Raw genomic sequence first — 20843 nt, forward strand, 5'->3', positions numbered from 1 at the left:
CATACTCCTGTACGACCTCCTCCTCTTTTGTATGCTGGTTTTGATGACATATTTGTGTGACAAATGGAGAAGGAGCCCAATATTTCTCACATTTTTTCCATACTGACCCACAGTTTAGTCTGAATGAGACTCTCTCTATCTAACCACTTGAATTGCTAGTTCTCTAAATGCTGGCTTCATGTGCTCTATGACATGTGCCTATTACAGTGGCATAGCTATAGCTCCGCATTAGTCAGTCACCCTTTGCCAACAGCTTTAGGCTGCCAGCAATACAGCAGAGGTAGATATTTAGGAGCCTTGCGCTGAGACTTTTACTAATAAAAGATATCTCAAAGGGACCTCTCTTTTATGGTCCTCTCAGAATGATCAATCCGTTGAATCCTATCAGAAGAAACTCAACTTACAGTAAAATTCTGGCAGGTGTACACGTAATGGTTTCTTTTAAAACAGCATGTCAGCATAGGATCTCATGTCAGCATGAACTCAACTTACTTGTGATTTCAGTCACGCGTTCACATAAGGGAATCTTTTATCCAACACCTCAGGAATCAGCGGTTGGATGTAAAAGGGTTTTATTCCAACACACAACGGTACAGGTACAGGTAAAGTAGACAGGGTTAAAATCCAAACTCGAATAATGCGTGGGTGAGTGAGTTCCAACTGCCTGAGAAGTCCGTGCTGCAGACACGAGTACTCAGGCGGCGAGTGTAGACGCTGGAGGCTGATCTCCGTCAGACGATGATGTGGACGGGATGCCGGACCTTGCGCTGTTCACTTCACTCACTGCTTGCGGCGGTTCTGTTGTGGAATCATCAACGCGTTTCGGATATCTTGTGTATCCTTTTTCAAGATGGGGTTGGGCGTTAACCCTAATTAAGGAGACCTGCTGCACATAGTCAGCGCAAGTTTCAGAAATCCCCCATATTTCTGAATACAGCAGAGGTGCTGGCAGCCTAAAGCTGTCGGCAATGGGTTACTGACTAACGCACATATGTGATAACCTCCTGCGTATAGGTTTAGGGCTCCAAACCGGTAGAGCTGTTTGCTAAATATAGCATTGCAGTCCTAAAAAGTATATGACAAGGACGTTAAAGATGCGTTTATGTTGCTTTCTATAGCATGTTCCATGTTGCATACTTATTGGTACATATTCTGGATCACTCGCAAAGGCAAATTCCTTCTCAAATGGACAAAACCATGTGCACTGCAGGTGGGGCAGATGTTACATGTGCAGAGAGAAATTACTGACTGTTTTATTTTTACACTGCAATATAGATCTCACTTTGAAGTAAAACTCCACCCAAATCTGATTGTCTCTGTACAAGTTACATCTGCCCCACCTGCAGTGCACATGGTTTTGTCCATTTGAGAATGAATTTGCCTTTTCAAGTGAACCAGAATAAGGGCCATTGTTACTACAAGATATGGATATCGTGGATGCCAATACTGACACCAGTTTATCTTGTTCACTGAGGTTGTATAATTATGTATTTTTGCTTTTTTATGTAGCCTTGATTTAGTTCTGTTATACACAATAATATGACTGAGGAATGGTTTCAGGTGTTACATAATTAAATAGTTTTTCCTATGTTTTGTATATGAGATATTGGCCTTCATGAAATGTATTTTTTAAGGTCAATATTTTGTTAGTTAACAATAAGATCTTCTACAGAACAAACTTATTAATTCATTTTTGTTAAATCATTTTTTAATTAACATATATTTCTCTTAATATTATATATTTCTGGGTTTTTTATATACCATGACAGAACATTTCCATCACTGTTTTTAATTATGCTTATCTCTTCTGTTTGATTTCAGAGCACAACAATCTATTTGCACAGTTTATTTTATGATTGGATGTCACTGCATATATTATTATTCATCTTGCATGTTTTATCACTATGGAAACAGACACAAACTAGTTCCAACAGTTGTACCAGCAGCGGGACCCAGCAGACCTCACTTCAGGTATGACGTCATTGCTGCCACAGAAGTATGGCGGAAGATGCTGGGTGAACAGACCGGAAACTGATAGTAGACCATTATTTTGTTTTTATATTTTATTTATTTATTGCATTTTTAATATTGGTGGCCTACAGATGATGAAGAGATTCATCTCAAAACATTGAATAAATTAAGCCCCCATATTTCACCTTGGAGTGCCACTTTTTTTTTACAATTTACGTGCTATCACCTGTTAAGACACCCAACCAATATAATACTGCAGCTGTTTAACAGAGTGCTGGATTCACTATTTGCTGTCCACTAACTGCCAATCCAGCACACAGCAGTGACAGGTAAGACCCCCTTCCAATACATAAAGCACCAGCCAACAATCCCCTTACCATTCTCCCCGCAGACATATAGCAACAGCCGGCTGAATTCTACCACTCTCTAACCCCATCCAGAAGATAGCAGAGGCCCAGCTTCTAACCCTCCCTCCAGAGGACTACAAAGAGCAGCTCCTCTTCCACCTTTCCCTTTCTCTGGTGGACAGGCACTTGTACTGGTAATGATCCAATCATATCCCTCCCAATGTCTCCTGCTTGTATCTGATGCAAGGGAAAATGTAATTCTATCATTGGTGGATTGCAGTCAATAGCTCGAAGTCAGATGCTAAAATGTCCAACTTATTTATGGAACTCCGCCAATGCAATGGTGTGCGACTTTTCCACTCCCTTTGCAAATATGGTATTTTTATGGTATTTAGGCTATGAAGCATCTGATTTATTTGGACCAACTAGAATTCATCTTTTGACAGCTGCACAGTGTGAGAGAAAGTCGCCAACTGGCATCCAAAAGTAAAGCCTCAAAGACACTATATAGACCCCAGCCCACCATTTTGTCCACTGAAAGCTTTTACGCATTTTTGTGAGGAGGAGGAGGAGGTGGTGAATTGTAAGAGAGAGAGAGGTTGGTGTATTATTCTCCCGTGCAGTTTGCGGCCAGTAATGACAAGTGCAAAGGGGCCCCCTGTCTAAAGTGACCTGGCCCCCCAAAGGCTTAATCCTGCCCTGAGTACAATGAGGAGCTAGATGTTCTCCCTGAAGTCATTGACAGACCGTCCACAATCTCCACCTTGCTGGGGAGTAAATGTTGTCAAAGTCCAGATACACCCAGGAACGTTGCATATTAATTTTCATATTTTAGGCTTTGCTCGTCACTCTAATCTAATTTCCGATAAAATAATTCTCATACCATCGATGTCTCTAAATGATCGGCACATGATTAGCTATCAGATGACAGTTATTAGAATTTCATATCACATTGCAGACATATTTTATAGTCACTTTTAGTTTATAACAGGACATCTCCGACACAGCGGTAGGGGCTGTGTCTGTAGGCTATTGGGACAGTGTTACCTGGAGAAACCAGTTTCTAGAACAATGGGTAAGGAGATTACCCATCCACCCCCCGCCCCCCCCCCCCCCCCCCCGAGCCACTTGAAATGGGCACGGACAGATACATTGGGGGACATTTACCAAAATGGATTCGTAGAAAAAAGGTGTATTCGTAGGGAGAAATACACCTTTTTTTTACGAATTTGTATTTTCGGGATTTAAAATCCCAAAAATACAGCAATTCGTAGTCCTAAAGATGGAACATTCGTATTTGTATTTACAAATACGAATGTCCTACACCATCGATAGGATACGACAGAAATCACCATTCAAAAGAATGGTGGTTCCTGATGTACTAAGCAGCCGTACTGATAATACGGCTGCTTAGTGGTGTAAAACAGGCATGCAAATACGACAGGAAAATAGAACACCATTTTCCTGTTCTATTTGCTTTAAGCCTGCACGGATCAGTCAGATCCGTGCAGGCTTCGGTGTAAAAAAATAGAAAAATTAAATAAATAAAAAAAAAAAAACGGCGTGGGGTCCCACCCACAGCCGAAACCAGCACCAGGCTGAAGGAGCCGGGGCCGGTAATTAAAAATCAGGGAACCCGACAAATAGGGGTTCCCCGATTTTTAACAACCAGCCCCAGGCTCCAGGTCCGGGGCTGGTTCCCAAAATACGGGGGACAAAATGACTAGGGGTCCCCCGTATTTTAAGAACCAGCCCCAGGCACAACCAGCCAGCAGGGTAATGTCACAGCCGGGGGACACTTATAATATAAGGTCACGCGGCCAAAACATTAACCCTACCGACCAGTCAGCCTGGCCAGGGGCCCTGGGGGAGTGGGGACCCCCCCAATGAAGGGGTCCCCCCCCTCCAGGACTTACCTGACCAGGCTGAAGCCTGGTACTGTCCCCGATGCCCCTGGGCGGTGGGCATCGGGCTGATTATGGTGTAAAAAAAAAGATAAAACTATTGTTTTTTACTGTGGCACTACAAGTGCCAGCAAGCCTCTCCAGCAAGCTGGGACTTGGAGAACCACAAGTCCCAGCCTGCTGGGCATTAAAGGGCCCGCTGGCACTTGTAGTTCCACAGTTAAAAAAATAGTGCACAAAACACACTGACACACATTTGAAATAAAAGTTTAATACACACATCACAAACACACTGATACTTACCTATCTTGATCCCGTCGGTAGGTCGCTGGCTCCGGTGTCGGCGGCTCCGGTGTCGGCGGCTCCAGTGTCGGCGGCTCCAGTGTCGGCGGCTCCGAGGTCGATGTCCTGTCTGAAGAAAATCCATGTTGGACCTGTGGAAGTAAATCCTACTCACCAGGTCCTCCATGGATGGTCTTCTGTCTTCTCTCTTCTTTTCCAGGACTTTATTCTTTATCTTCTGTCTTCTGTCTTCTTCTTTATTTACGCGCTGCCGGCTGTCGGGATGGTGGTCCCTTCTTTTCCTCTCATTGCAAGAATTTTAAATAAAAAAAAAAAGAGGGACAACTTATTTCCATTTTTATATCATAGAAATTGTTTTGCAGTAGCTAAATTAATGCTTTTAGAATAACCATGGCCTCCTCTGGAAGGTTTACAGGTCTTACACCCAAATCTATAGAAACTTCCATTAGTAATGTGGTCATTATTGAGAAAGAAAGTTATCTCAAAGTGATTGAGGTTTTACTTTAAGTAATGGAGAATTATTGAAATGCATATTACAATGTATTAAATCCTTTAATACAATATAAATGGTGAAAATGAAACTTAATAAAACACACATACCAAACGCACCCATACCCACACGCATTTTATTCTTTATAGCACTGTGGGTTTACTGGATGGCTTTGGAACTTCTCACAGGGGAACTCTTTGAACCTATACATGATATATTTCTTAGATGGCTCATGTTCAAATTAATATTCTTGATTGCATTTACTGCTATGGGAATATGAGGGCTTTAAGATTTGTTGTATAAAAAGCCATTTCCAAACATCCATGCAGCTAAAGTATTGATGAGAAAGGAAGAAAGATGCCATAGATTGGATATGGTTACAGCCAATTCAATCTCTTTCAAGAACAGATGTCAGGAAGATAGATCATCTCTTTCTACATTCTGAAGGTCAACATCATGACCTTTCTTCCAAGAATATATTCACAAGATTAGAAAAGTCATCTCTCAGTCTTCTAAAATCTTACAGTCCATACAAACTGAGCGGTTTTAGCGATTTTCCCCGGGGTGGAAGGCTGTCCAAATCGGGATGGAGACATATGAAGTAACCAGGAGACACTTACACCTTGTAAGCATAGTCATTTCCAACTTTAGTGTCCTTGTCACCTTAAAGACCCGTACACACTGGACGGCTTTCAAGCTGAAAGTCTCTCAAACAAGTAAACTGAGCGGCTTTCAGCTGAAAGTTGCCCAGTGTGTATACGTCTTTAAGGTGACAAAGACACTGAGAACACTAAAGTTGGAAATTACTATGCTTACAAGGTGCAAGTATCTCCTGTTTACTTCATATGTCTCCAAACACTATATTCTGGAGGTCCTTAACTGGATAAAAGATTCTTTAGGTAACTGATTAATACGTGTTTCAAACTAGTCAGGGTTGTCAAATAGTTTAATAAAAATATAAGGAAATTATGTTCTTATCAGATCATTTATTTTCTTTTAAGAATGTCCTATCAGCCTATTATACGCTGCCTGTATATGTGATACTATTTTTCATAAACAGCATTAAATTAAATTCAAGACAATGAAAGAAAGGAGGAGTCAAATTATATGCCATCAGCGTCAACGAGAGGGAAGGGTCCCGGAACCTATTATCTGGGCCTGGTCTGCTGCCCCCCTCTCCTCCTCTGGAGTATACCTTTGGCCAGCGCCATTTACAGTAAGATGGCACCGCACATTGAAAGCAAAGATTCTAGCACTGTGCCAGAGGCTTTGCTTTCTAGTGGCTAGGATCATCTTCCCAATTATCACTAAGGGGACCACATCTGGATTGCATCATGATAGTGGTCACAAGTGTGTAATTCTTGTCACACACTCCCTTTTTTTACTCGTTTTTCATTCTTCACACTGTAGCTATTTGGCAAGCACATGTTGTGAATCTGGGTACTCATATACCTTCTCGCTGAGAATTTCATCCACCCTAAAATACTCTGAGCACTCACAGGCTTGCTTTGTGGTTCACCTAAACATAAAGCTTGCAGTTTTTTTTAAGTTTTTATATGCTTATTATTATTATACAGCAAGGTTCAGTATGTTCCCGCATGCAGACTGATTGATGTAAAAAACATTTTTTTTTTTAACAGACATAGCCTTTGTACTACACTGCTCTGTATTTGGTCATCATAATTGGCACATTTAGGATGTTCTATGGTTCGTTATTTACAATACAGTAATCCTGCCATATATTAACATGATCTCTACTTGCTCCGACACTTCTCTGCTTCTTGTTTCCTACAGTCTTGGCAGCTGCTATCTTGCCTGCTCCCCAGATGGGAGGTGAGGGATCAGTAAATTATTTAGGTGTCCCAACAGATAGCATGTGGAGTTGATACAGTGCACTCTGTCTGCCCCCCCTCTCCTCTTACCTGCACTTCTAATGTTACTCCAAAAGTATGTGAAAGACATGTACCCCCTAACCAAAATGAGCAAGCAGCCTCTTTTCTGCTGTATGTTTAAGCATTTATTAAGTGCTCATATATTAAACCTTAAATTACGATATGACTAACACGTTGCAAATAGTAATGGAGTTTTGAAAACACTGCAAGGGCTGTGCTCTACTGTAAAAGTTTAAGTTGGGCTACAGTATGATAGTAGATTGCATGGTTTTTTATACATTAAACTGAAGACGTAACCAATAATGCCTCACCTACATGATATTAATAAGATTTTATTCTTCTTTAACTTAGAATTTGGTAAATGAAATACACAAAAAAAAAGTTTTTTTATGGTTTGCTTATAAAAATAGATGTGGGGCATAAATAAACTCAAAGGCAAGTAAAGGGTGGGGAATTGTGAGTACCAAAGCATATACTATACAGTGACCATCCATGTTTATTAAAAGAAAAATACTCTTAAAATAACTTATTGCTTTCTTATAATATATTTTGTTTACATTACCCCATTGTCTATATAGCTGTAAAATCAAATACATTTATAACAAAAGTGTAACACAATATCAATTATTTATAACCCCCTCACAACTTATATTAATATTGTTCAATTATTTAGTATGAGAGGTCACAAATGTAAAATACCAAATAAATATATTTCATTGCCTACTGTACTACACAGATTATTTGGAAATTTGTGTAAAGATGGTGTTTTGGCAAAGTTAATGTACACACCAGCAAAACGTAATTTAACTTAAAGACAAAGTCAGTGCTGCTCAATGTTTATCGAGCAAGTAGTAGTGTGGCCGTACTCCCTGTTACACTGCTAGATGAGCGTGAAGATGAGAAGGGTCCTGATCATCAGCCAGAAACTGTCTCTAGGATGCAGTAGCAGTACTGGTTCTGGAACAGCAGTCATTATGAATAATAGTTTTGCAGGTCAAAGGAAGTTAAGGAGAAGATGTCTGCTTGCTCTTCTACCACTCATATACAGTAACAGGATGAGAAAGTTATGGTATAAAACATAGACTGACTCATGATCAGGGCCGGCGCCACCACTAGGCAGCTCTAGGCATCCACCTGGAGGGCGGCAGTTCACCCCTCACCCCCAGCGAACTGTGTAAAAAAATTGCTGCCCCGGCGTCCCTGCAGTGCTGGGGCGGTCAGGGGTGTCCGTGCCGTAGGGGTACCTGCGGCGCCGTCATGTGTATAAAGCTGGCTGCGGCCGGCGGGGTCCCTGTAGTGAATAGCAAATAACTAGCGCTATGCGCGCGGCGGCGCCGGAAGCGCTAGTTATTTGCTATTTACTACAGGGACCCCCCCGGCCGCAGCCAGCTTTATACACATGACAGCGCCGCAGGTACCCCTACGGCACGGACACCCCTGACCGCCCCAGCACTGCAGGGACGCCGGGGCAGCAATTTTTTTATACAGGTACCACCCCCCTCCTCCCTCCCTCCCCCCGGGAACGGGGCGCCCCCACCCCAACTCGCCTGGGGCGCTCCGGTGCCTTGCACCGGCCCTGCTCATGATAGACAGTCATATGGTCGACCACTAATGGTCGACAGTCACAAGGCCGACAGGGTCAAAATGTCGACAGGTAAAAGGTTGACATGGTTAAAAGGTCGACAAGAAAAAGGTTGACAGGCAAAATGTCAACATGGAAAAAGGTTGACATGCTTTTATAATTTTTTAGGGTGTCTATGTTGACATGGGTCGACATGGACATTGTCTAAGTGTACCGCGTCCCCTTGCATGGCTCGCTGTGCTCGCCATGTTTCAGGCATGGTGCCTCGCTGTGCTTGGCACACTATTTTATTCTCCCTCCGTGCCCTAGTGGATGGTAGGGCATGAAATACCGGCTGTCTGCACATGTCGGCTGAAAATTTTGTAAAAAAATGCATGTCTACTTTTTTATGTCGACCTTTTCTTTTCTGTCGACCTTTGACCATGTCGGCCTTTAGACCCTGTTGCTCTATTTTGTGTCGACCTTTAAACCCTGTCAACCTTTTAACTGTCTACCTTTTGACCCTGTCGACCATGTGACTGTTTACCATTAGTGGTCGACCATATGACTGTCTATCATGAGTCAGTCAATGATCAGTCCGGATAGCGGATGAGACCATGAATGATCAGTAATAGTACTGGAGGCCTTCTTGGTATGGGAGTTAAGCATCATCCCTTTTCTGCAGACCTCAACATAAGAAACAACTTTGGTTTGGCTCTCTTACTTGATATGCAGTATCAGCAGGACAATGTAAGCCTATGCAACAGTAACATACAGTTGGTGAGGTTGAAAAAAGACATTGGTTCACCAGGTTAAACCTATATCTGATCTCCTGGCTATCCAATCTGATTCCCCTATAGTACATTAGAATTAATGGTTATAACCTTGCATACTATTTTCTGTTTTTTATTGTAACAATTGAATTTGCAATCATAACTTTCTCTGGCAGAGTATTCCATAGAACTGCCCTTACTGTAAAGGATCTCTTCCTCCGGTTGGATGAGAAACTTCTCCTCTAACCTTACTGGGTGACCAAGTGTCCTGTGTACAGGGATCTTGGTTGCATATATCTGCAGTTATAGGGCTAAGCCCCCAGGCTGTACGTCAAGGCATCTTTGTGTCACTGGGGGTCTCTAATACTGGGTATTGGTCTGGGATGTGGGCCCCCATCATGCCTATGCCATAAGTGCTATGTTAGGAGGTGAAAGGTGTGATTAAAATACTAAATATATACAATGTGATAGGAAAAATAAGTGTTAATAAGGTGTTAGGATGTGCTGCATAGGTGCCGATTCTGTGGGTGCTCAAGGGCCCGAGCAACCACCGAAATTGATGAGCACCCACGGGCCCGAGTCCCACTGCTTGGCCGCCATATTAACTTGCTAATTTGTGGCTGCAGTACCCACATCGCCGGACCCGCCACTTGGAAACAGTATGCCGGGAAGAGTGTAATCTGTCCGCGGAGTACTGCACTGTGGGGGCATTTATGTACCTGCACTGTGGGGGCATTTATGGACTTGCACTGTGGGGGCATTTATGTATGTGGAACTCTGTTGCCGTAATTTAAATATTGGAGACAACTGTGCTCCATAATAATATATTGGGGTACTTATATATGTTAGTTAGACTCCCACTAAGCTATTTACTTAGTTTTCTGCTCGCCACACTTCGGGCTCGGTGGCTCGCTGCGCTCGCCACACTATAAAAAATCAACTCCATGCCGACATGGATAGTGGGGGTATGAGTGGACTAACTATAGTGGGCGCCCAACTAATATATAAGTACCTATATTGGTATTAATTTGTGGCCACACCCCTTCTCCATGAAGCCACTCCTCTATATTTTTGGCTTGAGCACCCACCAGCAAAAACATAAATCGGCACCTATGGTGTGCTGACCTGAAGCAACCCAGCCATATCAACACAGGGGGCATTTTGTATCCCAATTAAAAACTGAGCGAGAAATATACACATCTGATTATTATGTGTATATTTCTCACTCAGTTTCTCACTCAATTTGTTACTGTTTATGGGATTAGTCTGGGGGTGTGGTGCCCCCTGTGTTGGTATGGCTGGGTTGCTCCAGGTTAGCACACCCTAACACTTTATTAACACTTATTTTTCCTATCACATTGTATATATTTTGTATTTTGATCACACCTTTCACCTCCTAACATAGCACTTACAGTATGTGCTTCTTATTTTTATTTGTGTGCTGCCCTGGAGTGATCAGCCTGTGCCGGCATGATGGGGGCCCACACCCCAGACCCATACCCAGTATTAGGGACCCCCAGTGACACAGAGATGCCTTGACATACGGCCTGGGGGCTTAGCCCTATATCTGCAGATATATGCAACCAAAATCTCTGTGTTATCTGATTACTATGTGTATATTTCTCACTCAGTGTGCAATTGGGATACAAAATGTTTTTTTCCTAACCAGAATTACCCCTCCCTTTTGGCACCTGAGTGACATCACAATCTGAGCAGCTTGCCAACAAATGTCCTGTGTACAGTCCTTCTGGTCACTGGCGTCAATAGGCGGGTATGGGGGGTTGCGTCTCACACCGGGTGTCATCATTCAGTGGGGTGACACCAAAATCAGATGTGCTGCTGCACCCCACTGCCGGACGTGACTCCAGTCCTCAGTGAGGCTGTCACAGACAGTGACAGTCCACTCCCTCCCCCGACCACTCCCTGCTCTGCCCGGCTGAACTGCCCTGTGTCCGCCGCTATTTTCAATTGTCTCCCGTTGGACCGCTAGCCAATAGGCGCTTACAGAACAGCAGGAGTCTGAGACTAAATTGATGGCTGCTGGACCGCAAGCGCCTATTGAATGCGGTAACATACATGCAACCAATGGAGGGACTGACATAGCGGGTCAGCAGACGATAAACGTCTAACCAGATCAGCCTCGCAGCTGCATTCAAAATGGATTGTAGCGGTGAGATTCTTTTCTTAGGAAGACCGGTAAGGAGGCTATTGCAATAGTCAATCGGCCAGATGTATCAAGCTTGGCTGATTGGCTGGCTGTTTATTACTCTCTATTTCATCACGTTTTGAAGCTTGCTACATCTGGGCCAATGTGTGATATAATGAGTGCATGGATTAGAGTTTTTGCTGTGTCTTGTGTAAGGTACGGACGAAGTTTGGATATGTTTTTTAGATGCATATAACATGATTTAGAGACAGATTGAAGGTGAGGAATAAAGGAAAGTTCAGAGTAGAGGATGAGCCCTATGCAACAAGCTTGTGGAGTAGGATTTATTGTAGTGTTCTCAACAGTGATAGAGATATCAGGTTGGTAACTTCTCTTGGCTGGTGGGAATATAATTAATTCTGTTTTGGAAATGTTGAGTTTGAGGTGGGGAGATGACATCCAAGATGAAATGGCAGAAAGACATTCAGAGACACCAAGCAATACTGAAGTTAGGATAGGTAGATTTGAGTATCATCAGCATACAGATGATACTGGAATCTAAAAGAGCTGATTAGTTTGCCAAGAGAAGAGGTATAAATTGAGAAAAGAAGAGGACCTAAGACTGAGCCTTGTGGTTTTCCAACAGACAGTGGTAGTGAGGAGGAGGTAGAATCAGAGAAGCGAACACTGAAAGAGCGATTAGATAGGTAGGAAGAGAACCCAGAAAGGGCTTAGTTCTGAAGACCTAGGGATTGTAGTGTTTGTATGAGAAGAGAGCGGTTGACAGCGTCAAAGGCAGCTGAGAGATCTAGAAGAATAAGTAGTGAGAAATGGCCTTTAGATTTAGCAGTGACCACACTACTTGATGTCTAAGCATTATATTCACATGGCACATGTTCCTGAAATTTTTTATAGATTTTCTCTTAATGGGCAGTATTCAAAGAGACTGATTCGCCATGTTCTATGGCGAATGTGTGCTATTTTCATGCTCTGAGGTGAATCTTTTTACTGAAAAAGTGAATCACCCTATTCAACGTGCAATATTCGCCGATGGCGTACAGTGAATGACAGACAATTTGCTGTCTGATAGTCTCCACAATTCGCAGTGGTTTTTCAATGTAAAAAAAAAAAAATCAGGAATTTTATTATCTGAAGGGGCATGCTATTTTTATTCATGTGCTTACAGCACATGAATATATATATTTAATTTAAATATATATATATATATATATATATATATATATATATATATATATATATTTTACACATAACAGCCAGCAGGGGGAGCTGAGAGCCGCTCATTACATATTCATATATTCACTGCTCCTGATCATTACATATGCACGATCGGGAGCAGTGCTAGCGGCTCCCTACCCGGTCCCCTGCTAGCTCTCCTGGGGGGCAGCTTGTGCTGCCTCTGTCCCGGGGAGCCATCCTCACCCCACATACATTCTGGGGCAGGCAGGGAGACTTCCATCTCCCTGCCTGCCACCGTTCCCCGGCTCCCTGCAGCGTCCGCCGCAGGGGTTAAGAATCGCCGTCAGGGGCAGCGAGCCCCTGCGGCATTGAATAGTGTGACAGCGAGGGCTGACAGTGAAGGCTCCAGCCCTCCAGAACACGGCGACAGTGCAGTGAATCCTAAACAGGATTTGCTGCACATGCCGAATTTTGTAATTGAATACTGCCCAATGTGTCTGTTGTCAACTTTGGAGTGTTTGTCTCACCAGAAATAAGAAGTCAAACTCTTATGTTATCATGTATTTGTGCACCAACAAATGTGTACTGCTAAAAGACAGACATTATCCTGTCCATATAATCAATCATACTTCTGCATTCATGTAACCATGTACAAAGGTGCTTTAAGAGATTAGGGGGGCTCTGTGCAGGCCCTTACCTGATTGGTCAGTGCGGTCTGGTATTCTAGTTGTGCCAGAGTCTACGGAGCACGCACAGGTCTCCAGGAACATGGCACCCACACACTACTCTCTGCATCCAGTGACAAGCCAACAGAGCTATAAGTATATTTAAATGTGTGTGGTGTGCATTGTCTAGGCCCTTGTTGATGCAGGGGCCTGTGTACACCGCACACCAAGCACCCATTATAAATATGCATGTGACTGTATTGTACACTTGATTATCTTCATGGGAAATACATCCTGATATGCATCTTGCAATGCAGTCCACATGTTTCCAGATTACATTTTTACCATGAATTATGGAGTATGCATGCTGCTCCACAATCACGCCTATGGTCCCCATTGCTCTCGATACATCATCTGGGCTAGAACTATCACCAGGATATACTATCACTTTGCATAGTCTTTCTGGCCTCAGTTGCAGGACCATAGCTAATGTTAATGTTGTGTAGTTTTCAGAACCTTTTAATTTAATAATCTTTTCTGTAATTAAGCATTCAGGGTACCCTCTTATGAACGCTTTGGAACCTCTGTACGTGACTGGGTTCTTATTAGTCTTGCCGGTACTTGTTTCCTAGCACGGCGCCCGTCGCAGGTGATCGCATACCTTAACTTAAGGTATGCGATGGACGCGACTGACGCGATTTCAGGGCTTTTTTTAGCCTTTTCCCCGACAATTAAAAAATCGCGTCCATCGCATGCCTTAAGTTAAGGCATGCGATGCGACCGATGCGATGGACGCAATTTTACATAGGGAACAATGTTAAATGGGCCAATGGACCTGATTTTTCATTGTATACCCACCCTTATGGGTATTTTACACGTGAAATGCCCCCCCATTGTTAACGCCACCCCACGATGAACGGCAACCCGAAGCGTGGCGAGCGCAGTGAGCCCACGAGGGGTGGCGGTACGCTTCCTCTGACCTTTTCATACCCCCACTATCCACGTTGGCGTGGAGTTGACTTTATATAGTGTGGCGAGCGCAGCGAGTCACCGAGCCCAAAGCGTGGCGAGCGGACGCGTAATACCTGTGAAGTAATGCGCGTCCACTCGCCGCGCTTCGGGCTTGGTGGCTCGCTGCGCTCGCCCACTATATAAAATCAACTTCACGCCGACGTGGATAGTGGGGGTATGAAAAGGTCAGAGGACGCGTACCGCCACCCCTCGCAGGCTCGCTGCGCTAGCCACACTTCGGGATGGAGTTCATTGTGGGGTGGCGTTAACAATGGGGGGGGCATTTAACATTGGGCCCAATGTAAAATTGGGTCTCAAGGACCATTTTACATTGGTTCCGATGTAAAAATCGCATTGAGCGCATCGCATGCGATTTGGTTGCATGCAATGCGATTTTTTGGGACCCGATGGATACAATCAAAATCGCAGGCACTGTGCTAGGAAACAAGTATCGTCTTGCCTTAGACTATAACCTATTGAAATTGAATGTACAGATGGTGGATTGGCAAAGTTAATGTACACATCGGAGGAATGTGATTTGACTCAAGGACAAATCCAGTGTAGCTTAGTGTGGTGGTCTATTGAGTAAGTAGTAGTACAGCCATACTCACTGTTGCACTGAGTGAGGATCATGAAGCAGAACATGGTCTTTGCAGATCACCACCCAGCGACTGTCTCTAGCATGTTGTAACTGGGCAGGAACCAAAGGCGGATTTAGACCTAATGGGGCCCTAGGCAATATACCGGCTTGGGGCCCTCCTCAAACAATCCTAAGCATTATATTTTGCTCTTTATTGCAACCAACATCGATAGAGTATTTTGGGGTATGTACAGTCTACGGATAAACGATCAGCTGTGTGAACCATCCATGGGCAGTAATAGTAAGGAGCTATATTGGTAACTGTGCTCTCAACTTCTCATGACTATGAGTTTTGTGACCCTGGCGTGTGTGTGAAGTCTGTGCAAGAGGGTGGAAACAGGCAAAGAGACATATCAATTCCTGACCGGGAATTGAACCCAGGCTTCATCAGAGACCCGTATCCTGACCACTGGATCACCAGGGAGTTGGTATTGGAAGCAGAATGATGAATGTATAGTTGTATGACTGAATTGTACAGGTTATGAGTGTTCTATGGATGAGACAAGATATTGATAGGACTGTACCGGATTGGATACTGGAAACAACTGGACTGGCTGTATACAGGATATGACTGGAGGCCGGAATGATTCACCAGGAGACAGGACCGGACGTCAGAAGGTGCACTGGTGCTGGTAGGCTGGAAGCGCACAGGTAACAGGGACACAGGTAACAGGTAATAGGTACAGGTGCTGGATTGCAGGTAATAGGTACAGGTGCTGGATTGCAGGTAACAGGTAAAGGTGCTGGATTGCAGGTAACAGGTACAGGTGCTGGATTGCAGGTAACAGGTACAGGTGCTGGATTGCAGATAACAGGTACAGGAGCTGGATTTGCAGGTAACAGGTACAGGAGCTGGATTGCAGATAACACGTACAGGAGCTGGAGCTGGATTGCAGGTAACAGGTACAGGAGCTGGATTGCATGAACCAGGGAGGTCAGTAATTACACACTGGAGGCCCAGATACTGAGCTCCGTGACTTCAGGAACTGAAAGCCTAGGAGTTCCAGGTCTCTGTATTTATACCTAGCTGATGGATGACTGGAAACAGGTGATACAGAGAGAGTCAGGCCGACACAGGATTGGATAGTTCATGGTCAGGTGATCAGACCCTGTGATGTCAGTACTCCCGGTAGGCTTTGAAGTGGAGAGAGTCCTAGTAGGCCGTAAAACACTGAAGCCTAACTCCTAACATGCACAGGGAATGCTGGCTTTCAGATCCAGATACCAAAGTGCTGATTGCAGAGCACAACCAAGGTAGCAGAGTTATAATTCAATGAGAGTTCAAATGGAGAAATGCTGAACTACTGCCAGCAGGGAGCTAAGGGGTTACAGCTGTCAGAACCCTGGGCTAGAGTCTTTCAGGTGTCTAATTAGGGAAGGCTGACCATAGCTTCACACACACAGTGATTGCAGCCTATGTGCAGGCTGAATGAATCCAGGAAGAACACACTGAAAGATATACCTCTAGGGTGACCAACTCATCCCTTTAATCAGGGACACATATTAATTACACAGGTTCTGTGGCTGGCTTTCACCTGGTTTTAAACTGCCACACCTCAAAACTCCATTTCACCTGGTTTTAAACTGCCACAGAACCTGTGTAATTAATATGTGTCCCGGATTAAAGGGATGAGTTGGTCACCCTATATACCTCCCAACATGACCCTCTCAAGGAGGGACTTTCCTCTTGTATGATTGCCATCACCTGTGCGAAACAGGGTGGACTTTCCTCTTGTATGATTGCCATCACCTGTGCGAAACAGGGTTACTGTTAAGAAAGGTGTTTCAACACAGGTGAATTAAGAGGGAAGTGCAGGAGCAGAGCAGTGTGTCCCTCCTGGAGAGGGTCATGTTGGGAGGTATGCTGAAAGACCATGTAGAAACCGGGAAACAGAAGAATAAACACCCAGGTTCATGACACCACTTTTAACACAGCTTTACATCATACTTGCCTACCTGTCCCTCTCCATGCGGGAGAAAATGCTCTGCTCCTGGACTTCCCTGGTAATGTATGATTGCCATCCCCTGTGGTGAAACACCTTTACCTAGCTCCCCACAGGTGATGGCAATCATACATTACCAGGGAAGTCCAGAAATAGAGCATTTTCTCACGCATGGAGAGGGTCAGGTAGGCAAGTATGGTTTACATTGACCTGTTTTACTAATACCTTATATCCTTTGTGCTAAGTAAACATTATTAAACCAACAATGCAATGCAAAAGTCTAAATTAATAATTCATGAGAAGCAGAGAACTTAATCTTTAAAATGGTACCTCATTGTCACTCTTTGCAGATGACATGCTGTTATTTGTATCAATCATCCTCCATTCAGGAAATATTAAGATTGATAGCAGAGTTTGGTGCGGTGACTGGGTATAAAATTAATATCTAAACTTCTCCCCATAAATTCCTTCCCTCCTTTCATCAATCACTGCTACTTCTCCCTTTAGAATTACTACCTCTCTAAAGCAGTGTACACACGATAGGGGCTGATATCGCTGGGAATATGGTCGCTGGCGACCATATTGCCAGTGATGGGAGTGTGCCCCGGCGATAAATCGCCGGGTGCGCGCTCTCGTTTTCAGACCCGTTCTAATCACTGGTCGCAGGAGCTTGCTCCTGCGACCAGCTGATTACCTCTGCGGCACCGCCGGCAGAGGTTCCCTTTTATCAGCGATCTGGTTCGCTGATGAAAAGGAGACACTGAGCAATATATTGCTGAGCAATATATCTCCCCCGTGTGTACGGGGCTTAAGTATTTTGGGGTCCAACTGCCCAGCAACATAGATACTATGGGGGAAATTTACTAAGAATATGAATACAAAAAAATCGTATTCGTATTCTTAATACCAATGAATACGACTGGTGTAGTCGTATTTTCATTCGTATTCCGGAGGATAATTTACTAATCATTCGTATTTGACTAATTCGTATTATCCGATATTGATTCGTAATTTTTCCAATGCGAATTCGAATTTTAAATGCAAACTTGTATTTTTAAATACCAATTCGTATTTTTAAATACAGATTCGTATTGGTTTTAGCCTGCACGGATCAGTCAGATCCATGCAGGCTGCAGTGTAAAATAAAATGTAAAAATAAATAATTTAAAAAAACGGCGCGGGGTCCCCCCCCACAGGCATAACCCGCCCCAGGCTCAAACTATCACCGTATTTTCAGGATAGTAAATCCTGAAAATACGTATAAAAAAATTCGTATTTCGCTGTACGAATACAATATTTTTTTATACGATTTCACATCTTCCATCTCACAGATTATAACTAAACTGAAAGGCTGGTTTAACTTCCCTTTTAGAAAGGATCGCGGTTGTTGAATCTGTTATTTTTCCTAAACTTCTTTACATCATGCAACTCCTCTCCTTTACTATAAAATTTTCTGATGAGAAATGTCTTAGACATGCTGTGACTCATTTTCTCAGGCATGGTAAGAAGCCTAAGATCACTTACACCAAACTGGTCATGGACAAATCTACTGGTGGTACTAGTACTCCTGACTTCTCTTCCTTCTCTGTATCTACGGTCTCTTGTTGCGCTGCTGACTGGATTCTAGGAAGTAGTACATACACTGATACATATTGGACTCTAACTTGTTTTAGCCTTTATAACTCAATGCTCTGTTACATAAAAAAAAAAATCCCTTATTCCTCCACACATCCTCAACCACCCTCTTTTCCATGATACATATTTGAATTGGGTTAAACTCCTCGGAAAGTAAGGATGTGATCATACTGACACCTCCTATGTCTCTATATTGAGAAACCCTTCTTACAGTATACACTATCCTTGTCTAATGGTCTTTTCTTTTGGTACTGGGAGAGGGGACTATGGAGGTCAGTATGGATGGTGTAATTGTTAGCATTACTGCCCCATAGCACTGAGGTCACGGGTTCAATTCCCACCATGGCCCTAACTGTGCAGAGTTTGTGTATTCTCCCCCTATTTGCGTGGGTTTCCTCTGGGTACTCCTGTTTACTCCCACAATCCAAAAATATACTGGTAGGTTAATTGGCTCCCAACAAATTAACCCTAGAATGTCTGTGTGTGCATGTACATGTGGTAGAGAATATAGACTGTAAGCTCCCCCAGGGCATGACTGATGTGAATGTTCAAATATTCTCTGTAAAGCGCTGCAGAATATGTGTGCGCATGGGTATGCCCAGCGGTTTCCTGGGTGCACCCAGTGTTTTCCTGCTACACCCAGGAAATGCAGGCCCCCCTGTCCATCGTCTCCTACATCCTTCCCCCTTTGTCACCATTGAAGCCCCATGCAAACATATGGGTGAGTTCGCTAACTAGAATGTGCTAAAGATCAGATATTGGACCTGGGTGGCCATGTCAGGTCTTTCTCGGCATTGAAAGACGCCTATGACTTACCAAACTCTCACTTTTTTATGTTACTCCAGGCATGCTATTATCTGCAGTCATTACCTCCAGATTTTTATAGCCCAATCCATCGTCACCACCCATAGCAAAACTCTTACACAAATGAAAAAATCACCTTAACTAGTTAAAGCATGTATATGACCTTATTGTTGATCATCCCTTGAAGACCTGCCTCCTTAAACTTACTGACGCATGGAATAGAGGTATTCCTGATGCCCTTACTAGTGACATTAGGTAGATATAGGGGGAAATTTACTAAAGGAAATTTGTAAAAAAATAGGTGTATTTGTATCCAGAAATACACTTATTTTTGACATTTAGGGGGAAATTTACCAATACGAATTCGTAAAAAATAGGTATATTCGTAGGCAGAAATACACCTATTTTTTACACATTTGTATTTTCGGGATTTACAATCCCGAAAATACAACAATTCGTATTCCTAAAGATGGGACATTCGTATTTGTATTTACAAATACGAATGTCTACACCATCGATAGGATACGACAGGAATCACCATTCAAAAGAATGGTGGTTCCTGATGTACTAAGCAGCCGTATTGATAATACGGCTGCTAATTGGTGTAAAACAGGCACCAAAATACGACAGGAAAATACACCTTGCTTTCCCTGTCATATTTGGCTTTAGCCTGCACGGATCAGTCAGATCCGTACAGGCTTTAGTGTAAAAAAAAAAAGGGAAAATTAAATAAATAAAAAACAGCGTGGGGTCCCCCCACAGCTGTAACCAGCACCAGGCTGAAAGAACCGGGGCCGGTAATTAAAAATCAGGGAACCCGACAAATAGGGGTTCCCCGATTTTTAACAACCAGCCCCAGGCTCCAGGTCTGGGGCTGGTTCCCAAAATACTGGGGACAAAATGACTAGGGGTCCCCCGTATTTTAAGAACCAGCCCCAGGCACAACCAACCAGCAGGGTAATGTCACAGCCGGGGGACACTTATTATATAAGGTCCCGCGGCCAAAACATTAACCCCCTGACCGGTCAGCCTGGCCAGAGGTCCTGGGGGAGTGGGGACCCCCCCAATAAAGGGGTGTCCCCCCCCTCCAGGACTTACCTGACCAGGCTGAAGCCTGGTGCTGTCCCCGGTGACCCTGGGCTGTGGTGTAAAAAAAATAGATGAAAAAACTATTGTTTAAAACTGTGGAACTATGAGTCCCAGCAAGCCTCCCCTGCAAGCTGGGACTTGGAGAACCACAAGTCCAAGCCTGCGGGGCATTAAAGGGCCCGCTGGGTCTTGTAGTTCCACAGTTAAAAAAATAGTACAATAAACACACACTGACACAATGAAAATAAAAGTTTAATACATACATTACACACATACTGATACTTACCTTTCTTGATCCCGTAGGTAGCCCTCTGTCCTGGTGTCCGGTGTCCTGTGTCGTCCTCCAGGTCCATGTCGGCGGTCCGTGTCGTCCTCCAGGTCCATGGCGGTGTCCGGGTCCGAAGAAATCCATGTTGGAGCTGTGGAAGGAAATCCTACTCACCTGGTCCTGTGCTGAAGATGTCTTGTCTTG

General features: G+C 43.7%; 1 long non-coding RNA gene across 1 annotated transcript in view; it reads left to right on the top strand.

Annotated features, from left to right (window-relative positions):
* Positions 1 to 20843, top strand: part of LOC146028155 (uncharacterized) — an 88379-nt gene that overhangs the window by 38004 nt on the left and 29532 nt on the right. The window contains exon 2 of the long non-coding RNA XR_014455191.1: positions 1822 to 2037. This is a non-coding gene — a long non-coding RNA (uncharacterized LOC146028155). The remainder of the gene's footprint in view (positions 1 to 1821; positions 2038 to 20843) is intronic.

This window comes from Crinia signifera, chromosome 1 (assembly GCF_055691185.1).
Source record: "Crinia signifera chromosome 1, ASM5569118v1, whole genome shotgun sequence".
NCBI classification, from domain to species: domain Eukaryota; kingdom Metazoa; phylum Chordata; class Amphibia; order Anura; family Myobatrachidae; genus Crinia; species Crinia signifera.